This window comes from Lactuca saligna, chromosome 4 (assembly GCF_052625555.1).
Source record: "Lactuca saligna cultivar CGN05327 chromosome 4, ASM5262555v1, whole genome shotgun sequence".
In the NCBI taxonomy this organism is placed as follows: Eukaryota; Viridiplantae; Streptophyta; class Magnoliopsida; order Asterales; family Asteraceae; genus Lactuca; species Lactuca saligna.
This window is the reverse complement of record NC_136420.1, coordinates 80,808,605-80,827,760: the sequence shown is the minus strand read 5'-3', so window position 1 is coordinate 80,827,760 and position 19,156 is coordinate 80,808,605. Positions and strand designations below refer to the sequence as shown.

The following is a 19,156-nucleotide window of genomic DNA, read 5'->3' as shown; positions in this document are numbered from 1 at the left end:
TTCTTGTATTCTTCATAAGGGAGCCACTCTTTCTTTTTTTTGTGCCAATCTTCATCATACCGGTCTCCACTTGAGTAACACACTTGTGCCTTCTTGTTGCCATTCTCATCTAAATCGCAGTCTCTAGTAAGGTGAGGCCCATTGCAGTTTTCACAACCCACCCGAATAGCATGGATTGTTTGATCCATTTTATCCAGTCTCCTATCCATGGTTTTTAGCATAGCCATGACCGTGGATAAGTCTTCAGTAGCAGCATAAGCGTCTCCCCTAGTGACATCATGTCTAGGGTTATGGTATTTTCTATAGTGTTTAGAGAATTCTTCAATCAATTCTTTAATCACCGGGGGCGACTTCTTTGTAAGTGGGCCTTGCGAGTCTAGTAACTGCCTGGTTGTGACATTGACTCCATCATAGAAGATGGAGACTTCTTGCTGGCTGTTTAGATCATGGTGTGGGCAGTTTCTTAGTACACTCTTGTACCTCTCCCATACTTCATATAGCGACTCTCTAACTTGTTGTTCAAAGTTTGCAATGGCCTTCTTCAACTTGGCTATCTTAGAAGGTGGGCAAACGTGATCAATGAATTCTTCCTTCATCTTGGCCCAAGTGGTGACTGATCTGGGGGGAAGTGACTTGAGCCAATCTTTTGCAGCACCCTTGAATGTCACCGGAAGCATACAAAGTAGTTGAGTCTCGCAGGGTACATTTGGAATATTTAAGTAATCAGCTACATCATTGACTTCATCCAAATTCTTGTAGGCATCTTCATGATCTTTTCCATAAAAAGGTATTTCTTTAAGTGAAGCTAGGATATGACCCTTTAGCTCGAAGGTAGCAGTCGCGGGAATTGTGGGTTGCACAAGTCCCAGGCCAGTGTCGTCGCGCATCATCTTTTTCCATTCTCCCATGGGGATTTCATCAATGTTAGCCATTGTGAAAGCTAACTCTTCCTCAGACTCGGTTTCGTGCTCGTATGTAGGCTCCTATTCTTCCTCGGTCTCGTACTCGATATCTTCTTGAATTGGATCTTCGATTATCAAAGAGGCACTGGATGCTCCCAATTTACTGCTCTTCTTTTTCCCAAAAACAGTCTTCAAATTGGACAAAGGCGAATTCTTTGGTGTACTTGAACTCTCCACGTCCTTTCCTTTGTTTCTTTTCAATGCGGATTCGGGATCTTCAAATGGGGGTACCAGTAGGGTGTTTGATCCTCTGGTCATGAAAGTCCTGAAATAAATAGAATAAAAGCATAAAAAGAACAAAAAAAATGTACTAAAAATGAAAATTAACTGCTAAATAAACTGGTACTCGCGGAGTAGCTGCGACTGCACTCGGCGAGTATCAGTGTGATTTTGAAAAATTTTAAACTTAATATTAAAACTAAAACAGATGCTAAAACCTAATTACTAAATACTAAATTGCAATAAATGAACTCTATGCAAGTAAACTCACACAAAGGATAAAAAAAAATTAGGAATTAGATTAATTATTTAGAACCGTTCCCCGGCAACGGCGCCAAAAACTTGATGTGTGTAAAATGCACTTGTTTTATCCCTACTTTTTATTAATATTTAGCACACAAAGGCAGTGAACCTGTCTTTTAGTGGTATAGATTAGTAAGTAAGGTATCGAACTCAGGGAACGGAAAATTAAACTAATAACTAATTTTAACTAAAACAATTAATGAAAGTAAAAGGGTTTCTTCTAGTTTTGCAAGACTAGAAACATAGGCACACTTAATTAACTAAATAACTAAAGCAAACAACTAATTCACCAAATTTGATAAAGATGTTTCTATTTAGGTTCAACAAATTCACTCCTATGGTTATTTGTATTTATGATAGATTAATTGTTATTGGCTACCAATTATAGTGGTTAGGTTCATGTTCATTACTCCTAACCCTTAGACAATTAACTAATTTAAGCGGTGATCAAGTGTTTAAACTAATTAATTCCCTAGATTAATGATTTGGATTAAATAAGATTTGTAGTGGTCAATTAAGTTACTAATTCAATTAACCTCTTGTTTTGATGGTTTCTCAAACAAGCTCACACATTAATCTTCCTATTGTCTTATTAATCTTAGTATCATAATCATTACTCCTAATCATATGGTGTAGTGTTCACATAGACATATGAGGTTAACAACTAAGAGATGTTCATGCAGCCTAATTGTCTTCCAATTAACAGAAAATAGTAGTGATTAATGCATAAGGTTCTTTAACAAACTTAATTTAATAGATCACCAATAAACAATCAAACAAAAACTAAGAATTAAACCATAGGAGTTCCTTGGTATTCCCCAAACAGAAAATAGTAGTGATTAATGCTAAATCTAAGTGGTAGGATTAACCAAGTTGCTTGAATTGTTCAAAAGATTGAAGATTAGAATTCCTCAACGTCTTCTAGGGTTCTTAATCGCAGCTTGACCTTCAAAAATCGCCAGGAAAGTTGTCCCATTGGATAAAGACTCGGTTTTTATAGATATCTCAAAACAGGGTGTACTCAGCGAGTAGCAGGACCAACTCGCCGAGTAGGTGCATAGTTATCCGTCTTGAATCAAGAATCGTAGCTATCTTCTAGAATATTCTTATGAACTCGCCGAGTAGACTCGTGTACTGGCCGAGTAGATGGGCTTTTGTCCCTCATCTTCATTCTTTGGTCTTCAATTGCTTTCCCTTGCTCCCTTTCACTCCCAAGCATGTCTTCTGGACTGAAAACATAATTCAAACCATTTTAAGTACCTTTTGTCCACATTATTCACATAATTAATTAAAAATGATTAAAAATGTATACTAAATAATTAACCAATTATGCACATATCAGAACATGACTCCAATGATGCTCATTTCATAATCCCAATCCATTTTGTAAATGTAAGAATACCAAACTCTTGCCATTTACTGTAATCTGTTAGATTCTAAGCTTATATGCAATGATTCTCTTGTAATGATATGCACACAAGTCACAAAGTCTTGGCAATAGACATTACAAAGTATTCCAATGGAAAGCAATTCCATGGAAATGAAGTCTCAAATTCAAAGTACATTCCTTTAAACATCTTCCTTTGCATTAAGTTCTTTTAATCTTCAACCTATGGAAACAATTCCATATTCCCATTTTGACCATCACCTTTTGAACAAGAGTTGTCTCTTTTCAAAATATGTTAATATGGTCCTTACTCTATACTTCAAATTGTCCAAAAGCAACCAATCTTTGGTAAACCTCAGATTGTCCTCGACAACTTGCTTAATCATTTTAGTTATTTCTAGTTCTATTCCTTTTTCCATCTTAATGCCCAAGGCATTTGGAAAATTTAGAACGGACTATAGTGCATGTAATCGAACCTATACCCAAAGCATATAGGACACGATTCATGCTATATTTTTTTATTTGCCATGTTCTCATAATTCGAACTATAAAGAAGTATGTCGTAATCATAATTGACTTTTTGAGAATGCAACATATATAGAATTTCCTTATGTTGAACCATTCCAACAAAACATTCATATATATCCTTGACTAAAGTTGATTAAAATCTCAATCTAAGCTTTTAGAATTGGAATGAAGTATAAAATCATCTCCCTTAATTATAGCAAAACAATTTTTCAAGGCGAATTGAAACTTTTGTTTTCTATAATTAATATTACTAACTTGCAACACTTAACATAATAATCATGCTCCCACTAGCATAATGATTATTATCTTACTAGCATAACACTTATGCTCTCACTAGCTTTGACATGTATCCAGAGATCAACTGGACTTCTAGAAATCAATACTTTATTGACTTTCTTACCAAAGTTCAGATTTCTGATAAGAGATTGCTTTGATAAGACTTTATCAAAATCATACACCTTTCCTTAGATAGCTCACATGTGTGTATAAAAAATTATGAAGAGGGATGTCGTAATCATAATGTTTAGACCTTTTTGTCATTCTCACAATTGCTATCTACTCAAAATCTACTTAGTGAAAGAGTTTCTTCACCATCATTTTCATGAATCAGAGAGAAACCTTATGACACTTAGATTTTTATGGTATAAGTGTTCCTATCTATGTGAATTTGTCACATCCATAATCACAAGACAAGGTTAGTGACAAAACCAAATTCAAATGGATTGAACTTGTTCAATCTTAATTTCTTGCAACCTGGCAGCATAAGGGCCTACCATTGCTTCCAGGTTACAAACCTCAAGTCGTGGGCTAGTGATTAACAATAATCTTGACTAGTTCTTGAAACTATCTCAAAACTCCCACTGTCCTCTTGAAATATAAGATTCTCTTTGTCAAGAACCATTCCTTGACAGAGCAAATATTCAAGAGTTAGTGCGGATTCTTATCAAGTCAAACACTTCTCACAATTGGTCTTAGTTGGTCTTTGTTTTATCCAAAACATCACAACTTACCAATCTCAAATGTACAATAATAGGAAACATCTTACTCTACATTTGATAGGTGTTAAAAACTCTCTAAAGATTATGTCACTCAAGGCTCAATCTTGGAGTATGACTCTAAGATTTGATTTTGGAACAAAGTATGATTTATCTTTTGATTTAACCATTTCCACAATTCACGATTCCTCTCCTATGCCAACAAATAAATTAAGGTGTCCTTAGAGGATCAATTGTGACATGGTTTCATAATCACTAAGATAATCATAAAACTAGATAATCAAGTACTCTCCCATTTCTTCAGATTGGAGAAACTTTTATCTTCCTGCCTTATTTGATTCTTCTTATCCATTCTGTCATACATTGAAACATTTCCAATGTTTCAGAATTACACTTAAACTTGTAAGCATAATCATATTTACTAAACTTTAGTAAATCATAAAGAATAATCTTATCAACCTTTGTGGTGGACCTGACTAGTGCACAACCTAATGTACCTGATCCTTTAGTCATTCACTTGACTGACATGCGAATGTGAACAAGGAATTAGTCTTAATTTACCAAAAATGAAAATTCTCATTCATCACACAATACAACTTGCATGATTTCAAGTTTCTATCCAACTGAAACTTGGGTGATGAGAATCTTTCCTTATTTGATAAATTATGACACTACCAAACACGAAAGAATCAAATTCATTTTCCAATATTTCTTAACAATGGAATTATATAAACAATAATTTTCACTAATGTCTTTGTAAACATACTTAAAATAAATAAAATCAAAACTTTTTCTTTTATTTTAAAACTTGGGGAAAAAATTATCCTTACAATGCAAGTTCATATGAAAACTTTGTTGTTATTTATTCCTAAGCAATATCTCATAACTCTTATGAAGTGGCTCAAAATTGTGGCCATCGAACCATGTGATCAGAATCAACACACCTTTTCTTTAAGCTTCATTTGATTCTTCAAAAACATCAAGATGTAATTTCATTACATCATGTATTAAGAATTTCCAAAAGAGACTTAATAGAGTTAGATAACGGACTTTACTTAAAGTAAAGTCAAACTTTTGACTTTACCATCCTTATGAGGTTTCAGGTAAATTCGGAAGCTTCGCAACCAATGCCCCTCCTATTGGTAAAAGGAAACATATGGAGTCTTTGGAAATGGTACTTTGGACTATCACAGACTTAGCCTTTCTCTTTACCATTGGGTCAAAATGACTTGACCATGGCCAATTCCTTTCAATTGGGAAGAGAAAGTTTTTCTGGACTTCCAATGTCACCAAACTAAATGTCCAAATAGGTTTGGGACGTAGATCTTCCAATCTAATTTGCTTTCCAATGCTCCAAATTATTGCTGATTCAGCATCATCAAGCAAATATGTAAAATCATTAAGGGTCATGTCATAGTCTGTTATCAGGAGGTGACTAAAGAACCTAGTCAATAGCCAACTTTCCTCAAGAATTTGACACCTGACTCTCCCGGCTTGTCAATATGTGGCTTAACCTCTAAGATATAAGAACATATAGACTTTGATTTCCAATATAGATTGAGTGACTTAGAACTATTCAAGTCTTGAAACTTGTGGGATAAGTAGAATTATTGAAGGAGGTGGAGGAAATGAAGTATGATTTCCAGTCCCATTAGTGCTCAATAAAAGGATTAGTCTTTAATCTTGATTGCCTTTTGGGATATCATCTTCATTAGGAAGTTTGTTCTTAAAGATTTGGGAAGACCATAGTTGTCTAAACTAGACATCTATAAGAGAGAAATTCAAGTCAATTGATTTAAAGTCCTTAATATAACACCCAATATGAAATATTAAGGCTAGGACCCAACAACCTATTTATAACTGGAAGAGGAATGTTGTAATCCAAGTTATAAAATAGTTGAAGGTAGGTAAATGACGATTTACCAATTTCCACCATAAAAAACGAAATATAATTAAATTTTAATTGGATTTGAAACTCCTAGATCTTTTGAGATACATTGAACTTTTCAATGGCATGTTTGAATCTCGATTGTGCCCTCTCAAGTTTGTGAATGAGATGCCGATGATCACCAACAAGTTGTGAATAACCATGGAAATTGACTGGTACCCTTAACTTTATCACCTAATCGATGTGCCGGTTAACCACACAGCTCCACCGATCTATAATAAAGCCAAGTTACCCTTTGCCACTCTTACTAGTCCTTGTTAGCATGCCAGTTAGCCACACACGCTCCACTAATGACTTTGTAAGGTACAAAGTGTGATTTCATGGGTTAGCACCTATTTCACATTTTCCTAAGTAACTAAGATTGGGAATTTATAAGTATTTAGTTACTTAGTATTTATCATTATACTTTTAATGAAGGGAGAATTATAGTAATTCCTACCCGTTTGGCTAACGACCCTCCACAAGTCAGGAAGCAGTGGATGAGAGTGGACACCCATTAAACTGCCATTTTATAGGCAGTAACCTTATACCCCCTTATAGACCAGCTTCGTGAATGAGACCTACTAATGGTAAGATTGACTTTATCTTATACATATCTATATAATTAAAATTATAATAATAGTATAAGGGTGTATTTTAAACATTTAAAATACTTGGTGGTTTAATCTATTAGTTAAACTATACTCTTAATTTAATTAAACCTAAACCATGTCTTTATGAAATCATTAACTCTTTTAATTAAACACTTTAATTAATTTAATGAAGTCCATAAAGTTTGAATTTTAACCTTTTTAAAATTCTAGGATTTGGAATTGAAGTGTACATGGGGTTGACTTTACAAATTCCAAAACTTGAGGGAAAGTTTTGAAACTATTCAAGACTTTTCATTTCATAAATTATGAGTTTAATGTACATTAAATGGAGTGACTCTTGAAAATCCATAACTTGAGGACAAGTTATGGAAGTCATAAAAACAATTTATGGAGAAAATACTATTCAAGTTTTCTAACCTATGACTTTAATAACTCATTTAAAGTAAAAACTCTTGGTTTTCCATAACTTGAGGACAAGTTATGGAGTTCATAAAAACCATTAAGATAAAATATTCCAATTAACACAATAATCAAATAATTTTTCTATGATCTAGATTAAACTCATAAGTAAGATAATTCACATCAACAATTTTCAAGAAATTAGCTAATCATATAAACTAATACAAATCTTGAAACTTTGACAATTATCATTTGAAGACTCTTGGAATTCATAACCTAAAGAGTTAATGAATGAGACATTTCACATCCATAACTTAAGGAAGTCTCAAAACTCTTAATATCATAACTTTTCAAAAAACTTTTGAGCTCCAAAATTTTATGACAAAATTTGTAACTCCTTAAAAACATTTAGATCAAACTTTTAAATCAAATAAAAAAATCACATCATTCTATTTTTTAATAAATTGACCTAATTCAACTCTTGTAGTAAAGTGACTCAAATTTTACAAATAATTAGTTTTTCATAAAATCAAGTAATTATCTTAACATTTGACAAACGTCATGTTTTATTTTTTCCGTTTTTTTTTCCAACTTTGAAAAAAAAATACATTTGCATCAAATATAATAGAAAAAACCCATGGCTCTGATACCATTGTTGGGCTTTAGTATACTACAACATCCTATGGTGCATATACAATCCTAAATGCCTTGGATCTATGTTTTCACTAATTATACATGCAAATGATTTCCAAGATATTAAACCTACAACTAGCATGCATTTGATATAAACCATATAAAATACTAGTTAGGATAACATACCTTTTGATGAAGCTTGAAGTCTTGATGTATTTGGCCTTAAAGAGCTTATCCCCAATAGTGTGGAAGCCTCAAGTGGAATCAAAAAACACCATGAACAAAGGATGAACTTAAGAGATAATTCCATGCACCCAAAAACACCATGAACTCCAAGAATAACCATGTAGGCGTTTTTTAGGCTAAGAGCATCTACTTATATGTTGGATTTCAAGGGTTATGGGTATAACCCAAATCCATACCCATGGTTTTTATGATCCATGGTTCATGTGGCCCAACTCTTTATGTATCCATACATAAACTTGGTCGAACATGGATCATAAGCCCAACACATATAAATATAACTAATTAACATAATTAGTCCCCATAGATTTAATTAGTCTCTTTTGATCACTAAATTAATTCCAAATTAATTCTTGATCAATACTAATTAACTCATATGATTTCATATTAATATATTATATCATATAATATATTAATAAATCATATATAACATCTTCTCTCCAAAGTCCATCCTAACAAATTGTCCAGATGATATGCAACCCAAATGGAACATGCTACTCCCGAGTCAAGTACACACCAATAATAGTTATGGGCTTAGACATCTAATCCAACAATTATGTTGGTTGGGTTGAGGTTATACTGCTCCGTGCATTAGCCAACACATCCTAAAGTATTCTAGATATGAGCTGAGGGCTGGGCGGGGTATGCCAGACTCATACTGAGGACCCGGGAGCATTCCAAATATGAGCTGAGGATCGGGTAGGGCATGCTAGAATCGTATTATGGGCTTGGGAGCATTCCATATATGAGCTGAGGCCTAGTTGGGGCATACCAAACTCGTACTGTGGGCTCGGTGGCAATCCAGATGTGAGTTGTGGGCCCGGAAGGCAACGCAGTGGGCCCAGGGGTAATCCAGTCTGTATAGTTGTGGACCTAGTACATTCTGTTATTTGTATATGTGTTGTTTTCAGTGGATCAATATTATGGGGGAACTCACTAAGATTTGGGCTTACAGAACGCACTAACGATGTATTCCTAGGATGCGCATCAACTCTAAACAATCATTTATTGCAAATCAACCTGATGTCGGGCACGATCAGTAGTTTGGATGTCATGATCGGCATGGATTGGTTAAGCCCCCATCATTCCGACATTCTTTGTTACGAGAAGGCCGACCGCCTTAATCTACCAAATGATGAACCCCTTGTTATTTATGGCGATAAACCTGACAAGAATCTGCGAATCATCTCTACCACCAAGGCCCCGATGTACATGCGCAAGGAATATCATGCCTTCTTATTCCATTTCATTGATAAGAAACAAGAAGTGAAATACATCAAGGATATTCCCAAGGTCTGTAACTTCCTCAATGTATTCCCAGAAGACCTCCCAGGAATACCTATTGAATGCCAATTCGAGATCAAAATCGACTTGATTCCTGGAGCCACCTTCGTAGCCAAATCCCCTTACCCCCTAGCACTTGTGGAAATGTAGGAACTGTCCAGCCAACTGAACAAATTAATGAGGAAAGCATTCATCCAACCGAGCTTCTCACCTTGGGGAGCACCGATCTTATTCGTAAAGAAGAGGGACGAAACGTTCCACATGTGCATATATTATTGAGAGCTAAGCAAGCTCAATATCAAGAACCGTTACCTCTTACCTCAAATCGATGACTTATTTCATCAACTGCAAGGATCGAGCTACTTTTCAAAATTTGATCTAAGTTCAGGGAAGCATCAACTGTGAATCTAGAAGAAGATATCCCCAAGACAGCATTCAGAACTCGCTACGGTCACTACGAATTCGTAGTGATCGCCTTCGGTCTAATGAATGCACCTGTAGTATTCATGGACCTGATGAATCATATGTGTCGGCCTTATCTGGATAAATTCATGATAGTATTCATCAATGATATACTAGTATATTCACAAAGCAAGGAGGAACACCAACAACATCTACGACAAGTCTTGGAGAAACTAAGGGGAGAAAACCTATATGCTAAATTCTCGCAAATGCGAATTTTGGATCTAGAAAGTACATTTCTTAGGGCATGCGGTTAGTGAGGAAGGGATACACGTGGATCCCTCCAAAGTCAGGGTGATTGCAAACTGCGCGACACAAAGATTGCCGATGGAGATGTTCCAGTTTTTTGGGTCTAGTTGGCTACTATCAAAGATTCATACAAAGCTTCTATAAGATCACAAAGCCACTCCCAAACCTAACATAGAATGGAGTAACTTTCAATTGGGGGAAAGAACAAGAATTTGACTTCGAAACACTTAAGCAAGCTTTGTGCAGTGCACCAATCCCGCACCTCCCTTGTGGTCTATTGTGATGCATCCAAATAGGGTCTGGGATGTGTGCTCATGCAACGAGGAAATGTCATCGCCTATGCCTTAAGACAACTCATGATGCATGAGGTCAACTACACCACACACGACCTTGAATTAGGGGTAGTGGTGTTTTCCTTAAAGATCTTGAGAAATTACCTGTACGACATAAAATGCACCATCTTCACAGATCATAAGAGTCTTCAACACACTCTAAACCAAAAGGAGCTCAATATGAGGCACCCACGGGTTGAACTGCTAAATGACTACGAGTGCGAAATCTGTTATCATTCAGGCAAGGACAATGTAGTAGCAGATGCCCTGGGCCGAAAAGAATACTCGGGTCGCGGAGTAAAGTCACCAACCTTGACTATCTATTCCCAACTGTCTTCAAAAATCAGAGAGGCTCAGGTGGAAGCATTAAAACCCAAGAATGTCATGAATGAAGCCTTGCGAGGGATGGATATGAACCGTACAGTCAAAGAAGATGGAGCCTACTACCTCATGGATCGGATCTGGACACTAAAGTTCGATGGGTATAGAGACATTGTCATGAACAAAGCCCACAAGTCAAAGTACTCCGTTCATCTAGGTTCAGACAAGATGTACCTGGACCTCATGAAACTTTATTGGTGGCCGAACATGAAAGCTGAGATCGTTACCTATATGGGTAAGCGTTTGAATTGTGCCAAAGTCAAGGTAGAGTATCAGAAGCCCTTGGGTTTGCTCCAACAACTAGACATACTCTAGTGGAAGTGGGAGCGGATAACCATGGACTTCATAAACAAGCTACCTAAGACAACGAGTGGACTTGACACTATATGGGTGATCGTTGACAGGTTGACCAAATTTGTACACTTCCTGCCAATAAAGGAGACCGACAAGATGGAGAAGCTAACCAGAACATATATAAAAGAGATCGTGCGATTACACGACGTGCCAATATCCATTATCTCTTACAGAGATAGTAGATTTACCTCACGGTTTTGGCAGTTACTTCATAAGTCCTTGGGAACCAAACTCGATATGAGTACAACTTACCATCCTCAAACTGACGGGAAATGTGAGAGGACTTCAGAAACTAGAAGATATGCTAAGAGCTTGTGCAATAGAGTTTTACAAGGCATGGGATACCCATTTTCCACTCATCAACTTCTCATACAACAACAATTATCACACTAGCATCAAGGTCACTCCATTTGAGGTTCTACATGGATGCAAATGCAGATCACCTTTGTGTTGGGATGAGGTGGAAGACATATAGCTGGAAAGAGGGAAAGTCCGCAACATCACTCTCACCGGTCCCAAGATCATCAGAGAGACCACCGACACGTCCAAATATGGGAATGAATAAAGGCAGAAAGGGTTTGACAAAAGAGCTATGCGGATAAACGATGGAAACCCCTTAAATTCCAAGTCGGTGAACGCGTGGTGTTAAAGGTCTCGCCTTGGAAAAGCATGATACGCTTTGGGAAGCGTGAAAAATTGAATCCGAGGTACATTGGGCCATTCGAGATCCTCTCCGGGATTGGTCCAGTGACCTATAGACTTCGGTTACTACAAGAACTCATCAACATACATCCTACTTTCCATGTGTCCAATTTGAAGAAATGCATGTCTGATGAAACTCTTTTCATCCCTCTTTAGGAGATTGAAGTCAACGAGAATCTTAACTTCGTCGAGGATCCTGTCGAAATAATAGACATGGAAGTAAAAAAGACAAAGCAGATTCGAATACCCATATTGAACGTCCATTGGAATGCCAAACGGGGACCCAAATTCACTTGGGAGTGCAAAGATCAAATGAAACAGAATCCACAACTTTTCCAATAGTTGCAAGAACCAGTCCAAGATGCCAATTTTAGGACGAAATTCCCTCTAACAGGGGGATGATGTGACAACTAGAAAATTTTGTGTCAAAAAAGCCTAAGGGGTCTTGTGTATAAGAGTACCCACAACGTATATGTATGTATGTATGTATTTATGTATATGTTGAAAATCATGTGGGTATTAAACACTTAAAGGTCAAACAAGTCAAATAATGGGTATAAATCAAGAAATTAAAAGTTTACTGTATAATTTTTGGCCTTGTACCCCCCCCCCCCCCCCACACACACACACCTTGGGATTTCAGTTGTGAGGGGGTCGAAATATCGTCCTAGAACACCCACACATGCCGAAATCACAAGTTAGGTAGAAGTTAGGCCCTAGATCACTCTTTGTGGATGAGTCAAAACCGAAAACAACATAGGGAAAGGCGTAGCACCGAAACCTCTTAATTAAAGTCAAGCCTTTGACCGAAATCACATGCGATATCGGTCATACTAGGGAACATTAGTGTGTTCTGTGGTAATAAAGAAAAGTGGGGTTTGACTTTATGGCTTGATGTAATCCCCCATTTCCGATGCAAATGTTACCCACCAGTATCCCAAGCATTACACAACAGTCACCCAAGTAAACATCAAATCATTTTACTCCTTATCTTAACGATGAACCCCGTTTCACAAATCCCAACATTTCTCCATTTTACTTCCAGTTAACTTCTCTTCTCTCTCAAGGATTCCTTTCCAAGTTTCAAAGGATTATAAGCTCCAAGATCATCCTTAGATTTTTTAAGTACTTTTTAGATTTCTTAGTAATTCTATACATTTTTATGTTGGTTTCACTCTATTTACACACATTAAAATGTGTAAAACCGTTAGGATAGAATTATTCACAAGGAAGTTTCATCAAACTCATTCAAGAGTTTAAGCTTAGAATCTTCAAATCACCTCATCAAAAAACCCATAAATCCACTCAAAGTGAGTTCATATCCCCATATTTTCAAGCTTTTTCATGTTTCTGGCGGGGGGTGGGGGTGGGGGGGGGGGGGGAGGGATACAAGTCTAAAATTTGTTTATCATAAAAATATTTACATGTTTCATCTTAATGATAAAAATATGAGATAGTGTTTCCATAAGATATGGGTATCACTAGCTTTACCCAAATATTTGTGATATATTAGTTTTAAAATGTAAAACTAACAAAATAAAACATGACCCATGTTATAAAAATCATGAGGAAAATTTATGATTTGCAAAACTATAAGGTTTTTTTTGGAAACTTTCTACCAAAAATATAGTTTTCTAACTAAAAGAAGTACATTTTAGTTATGTCACTATTTTGGGGGTTACAATCCAAAAATATAATGTTGAACTTAAACTATGAAACTAGACTAAAAATTTACTATGTGTTTATATAAATATTATTATATAAATGTTCTTGACAAACCGACATGATAAACTATAATTAGTATACTTTAGGAGTTATAAACACTACACTATCATTCCAGAAGAGATAAATAATTATTAAAGGAATAATTATTTTACATACACTAAGATAACGAATTTTCAGTACACTAGGCGTAAACCGGTTGATAAAGACTTGTGAGACACTACTTCATTGTACCCACCATAGTACCCACTAAAGTCCTGAATTATAACCAGAGTCTCTTGTAAGGAGAGCGTGACACTTGTGTATAGATCAATACGGGACTGACAACTGCGCACCTAAACAGTTAGCTGCCGTTAGACTTTCATGTAAGACTAAGATACCCAAAAATAAAAAATTTACCAACCTTAAATACTAAGATACCCAAAAATAAAAAATAAAGATTTAAAATACTATGGGAGTATTTTAGCATACTACGAAACCACACACGTAAGACTTTCATGTATTTCTCACATCTCCATTCTCGCACATATATCATGGCAGGATTCCACATACCTGGAGACCCCTATTTCCATAACTAGGGAAATGGTGGGTGGATCGAAGTAGATCTTGAGGAACTAATGGAAGAAGAACCCGAGGAAGAACCAGAAGAGGACCCCGAAGAGGATCCAGCGGTGGAGGAAGAAGAAGACGAAGAAGAGGAAGATGAAGAGGAGGACTCGGATGTAGAGTCCGAAGTCATAAATATTCTTTATGTCGCTCGAGTCCCCGCGCACCATTTAGGCTGCAATGGACCCATGCCCTGCTGAACGGATGACTTGTAAAAGTGGAGGCAACACCAACACCAGCGCTCGCCATACGACATGCAATGAGGTTTCTTTAACCTCATCCATGTAGGACTGGCAAACATGGATCTTCCTGTCTTGGTACAACACATATCTCACCGCGGGGATCAGACTAGGGCGTCAGCCAACTGGATCATGGAGCTAAGAGTCGCTACTGAAGCCACTAACATACGCACGCGACTACTATAGAAGGACTACCCTCAGACATGTCATCTCATTGACAGTCTCTATGAGGACCTTGCCACCGCTCGAGCGAAAGTGCGAGAGTGTCAGGAGAGGCATACGACTCTCGAGGAGAGGGTGGTTGTATTTGAGCATCGGATAGCAAAATTACAGAGCGCCTCAACTTCAACTCAAGGACCTTAGGGGACTACCTTCCGTGAGTAGGGCATGCACTACTCATATATTGTTTTCATTTACGAGTAAGCGTTAGTGCTATTCTTTCTTGTAGACCTTCCTAAAGGTTAATTTTCCAAAACAGTGTACTACAATCATGCTATTAGTGAAATAGTTATGCATTTTTATTACATTGGATGCTGCTATTTGTTATACAATTGTTTACTTGTTATAGTAAATTTCATTCATAAATTTCTTGCAAATTTAAAAAACAAATAGAATGGATACACATACATAAACAAGGCATTCAGTTGCGATAATGCCAGATTCATGACTATTCTCAAAACTTATCATCCTTCCACCTTTAAACTTTATGGCAGAAAAATGCCACAAAGGAAGTCAAATCGGCGCAAGAACAACACACCAACCGCTCCAACAGCACCGTCACCGCTACCTCCCCCACCAATGGACTTGGTAGTGTTTCAGGCTGCAATTACCGCTTCTCTGACTACTGATGTAGCCCAAAACAACAATATCAACAAAGGAGGCAGAAATGGAACCAACAGTTCGAACCAATGCGAGAATCAAGGGCACCAGTGGCCATGCTCATGCAAAGAGTTTATGAACTGCAAACCCATAACGTACCATGGTGACGGTGGAGTCGTGACTCTAATAAGATGGTTTGAAAAGGTTGAGTCCATCTTTAAAATTTGTGCATGTCCCGATGAATTCAAGGTCAAATACACTGCATACACTTTTGCGGATTCAACCTTATCATGGGAGAACAACCACGTTAAAACTTTGTCTCTAGTTGTGGCCAACGTAATGAGTTGGGATGACTTGAAAGCGATGATTCTCGCAGAATATTGTCCAAGGATCAAGATGCAGAAGCTAAAACATGAACTATGGGAGCACTCCGTGAAAGGTTCTGACATCACCACATACTTCCCGATTTAACTAATTGGCGACTCAATGCCCTGGAATGATCACTCCGGTGTAGCATCCCAACTATACGGTCCAAAATTTTCGTTTTTAGTTATTAAGGAAACCATAGTCATCAAACCTCATATAAAAATAATAAACAGTGTATCTCAAAATATCATAACATCTTTCAAAATATATCAGAATCATATGTCAAATATCAGAGTAAATCTTCCTAAGCTGAAAGTTATAATGTGTGCCATGTAGTCATCCCAAGCTCTTCCCTTCGCTAGCGGAAGTACCTGAAACAAAAATTGAAAATTGTAAGCACGAAGCTTAGTGGGTCTCCCCAAACTACCACATACCATACAAATAATCATGTTATTTGGAGATACGAGCCCCACCCACACTCAAATAAATAAAAGCCCCACCCACACTCCGCTAGCTAGGAGATGCAGGCTCCACCCACACTTTTCTGACAATGAGATACGGGCCCTACCCACACTCGGCTAACTAGGAGATACAGGCCCCGCCCACACTCAGCTGAATACGAGATACAGGCCCTACCCACACTCAGCTAACATTGAGATACAGTCCCCGCCCACACTCAACTACTGAACCATACATACAAGTATCACACAGACAGCGAGTACAACTAAATCTATCAATCATTCATATCTCCATACTCAACTAAAGCTATGAGATACGGGGCCCACCCACACTCAGCTAATTGGGAGATACGGACCCCGCCCACACTCTATCAAATACAAGCCCCACCTACACTCACATGCTAAGATACGGGCACTACCCACACTTACCTACTAATCATAAATAAGTCTAAGATATGGGCCTAACCTACACTTAGCTACTAAACATAATAATCCAAAGATATAGGCTTTGCCCACACTTAGCTGCTAATCATCATACATACTCTACACAGGCCAACATTGGTACGTACGACCCGTTCCTACTGAAAGAAACTCACCTTACACTATGGAAGTCCCGCAGATAATTCTCTAGCTGCTGGATAACAAGTCCCCGAACTGTTATTCATAAAAAAAGCCCAATTAACCATTTGGGTTTAAATGTATAATCATAAATATACACTTGGGGTAAAAGGACCATTTACCCCTAATAGAGTTTAGTCCAAAACAAAGGCCCAACTCATACTCTAAAGGCCCAAAAGTCAAATAATCAACCAAGTCCCAACATATGGCCCAATTTTCCAAATTGGACCCAAACCTCTACATGGTCTTACCTTAAGGCCCTAACATTTATTCTAGTCCAAACATTTGGCATTTCAATGGTCCAACCTCTTATAATCCTCAAGGCCCAGTTATGGCCCATCTATGGCTCAATTTTACAAATTGGGCACAAACCCCTCACATGGGCCTTTACCTAAAGCCCATCCAAATATTCTAGTCCATATGAGTGTTCTTGGATGGCCCATTAATAGCCCAATCACCAAAGCGTAATAGAAAGGCCCAACTCAAGGCCCAAGAAAAATTAGGGGTTTTCACATAAAATGACAATTAGGGTTAAGTATTCTTACTTAACCCATTAAGGACTTGATTCTATAAGTCCATCAATCCATTAGGCCATTCATATAATATAGTTGGACATAATTCAAAATTACAATCTAATAGTCCATACACGAGCTCAACAAGTCCCAACAACAATTTTCCAAGATTAGGGTTTTCTAAACCCTAGTTAGGGTTTCCAACCCAAAATAAGTCAATTAGTCCCAATGGTTATGTTTTTGGCTGATATGTTTCACTAGGTCGGGCACCACCCACTGCCACCTCGGACAGTGGTGGCTGATGGTGGCTCGCGGCGGCAACCACCACTTCACGGTGGTGGTGGGGGTTTTCCTTGGCTTTTCTCTAGCCAAAACACCCAAACAACATCCCAATCGTATATTGAACGCAGTCATACAAATCTAAAGGAAAACATACAACCAACCACGCAATGGTGGCGGTGGGTTTTCCGGCAAAGAATCGTACCTACAACCCGACTAACACATCAACCATCATGTTCTTTAGAACACACACCCTTACAGCCACGCAGTGGTCAGTTGGGGTGAAAGTGTTGTAAGACTACGGGGGAGTCGTAACATTCAATAGTAGTCAGTTGTGGTGAAAGTGTTGTAAGACTACAGGGGAGCCGTAGCATTCACTAGTGGTCAGATAGTGTAGAAAGTGATGTAAGGCTACGGGGGAGCCATAGCATTCACTAGCAGGCGGATAGTATGGAAAATGTTGTAAGACTGCAGGGGAGCCGTAGCATTCACTGGCAGACAGATAGTAAGGGAAGTGATGTAAGACTACGGGAGAGTCGTAGCATTCACTAGCAGTCGGATAGTATGGAAAGTGTTGTATGACTGTGAGGGAGTCGTAGCATTTAATAACAGTCAGATAGGTTAGGAAGTGTCGTTAGACTATGAGTTAGCCATAGCATTCACAGATTCTTTCAAATGATTTAGGCTAGTGTAGGCTAGCTCGCACAGTTGTAGGGAGGCCATAACTTAATTAGAATCTGGACTAGAGGTGTTTGTTTGATCAGTTCTTCGTAGGCGAGCCCGAATGGTTATGGGAATTCAAGATGAAACTGGTAGAGACTGTTGAGTCAAGGGTTTGGATCTTCAGTTGCAGGATCATGTGGATAAGAAGTACGTGACACGGTAGGGCTACGACTGGGTAGTCCTGATATTTGACCTCTTGGGAACCTAGTGGTTGGGCTAGGTGCGAGACTGGTAGTCTCAAGAATCGGCTAAGGGTATTTATTTACCAGTCAAGTAAGGGATGTCGTAAGTTATGGTGCATTACGCAAATGTAGATTTGTAGATCTTGAGTTAGGAGCGGAATATCGATTCGTTTTGGGAAAGATCCTAAATCGGAGTCTATACGTGCTTAGTACAAGACTTTTTTTTCGGTTAGATGCGATTTGGGGTATCCATATGCCAAGGGAGACAATTGCAAGGTCCAAGGGTAACGGGTGGACTTAGTTGATAGTAGACTGAGCTATTGTGATGAGTCTTGGGTTAGCCTTATCCATGAAAGAGCCACAAAGTATTTGGAGTGAGGAAAAGATGGTTGGATGGAGACCAGGCGCGATGTAAGACTATAGTGGTTCCAGTAGTAGTCATTTTTTGTATTAGATTCTGTGGCGACAAGTTGTCTGGATATTATGATTGGAGGTGTCAGAAAGATCGATGGAGCCATGAGTGGCGGAATAACGAGGACAGTAATTTCTAGACAAGGCCTCTTTCGAAGGCTGCATGGGGGCAAGTGTGAGGTTGCTAGTCGACTTAGCGACCGAACAGGAATCCGGTGTTTTGAATGTAGGTGTTCGGTATCTGGTT

General features: G+C 37.9%; 1 non-coding gene across 1 annotated transcript; it reads left to right on the top strand.

Moving 5' to 3' along the window:
• Positions 1-441: 441 nt before the first annotated feature.
• On the top strand, positions 442-548 carry LOC145044628 (small nucleolar RNA R71). Its single transcript, XR_013681575.1, has one exon. It is a non-coding gene; the product is annotated as a small nucleolar RNA R71 (small nucleolar RNA).
• The last annotated feature ends 18,608 nt before the right edge of the window (positions 549-19,156 follow it).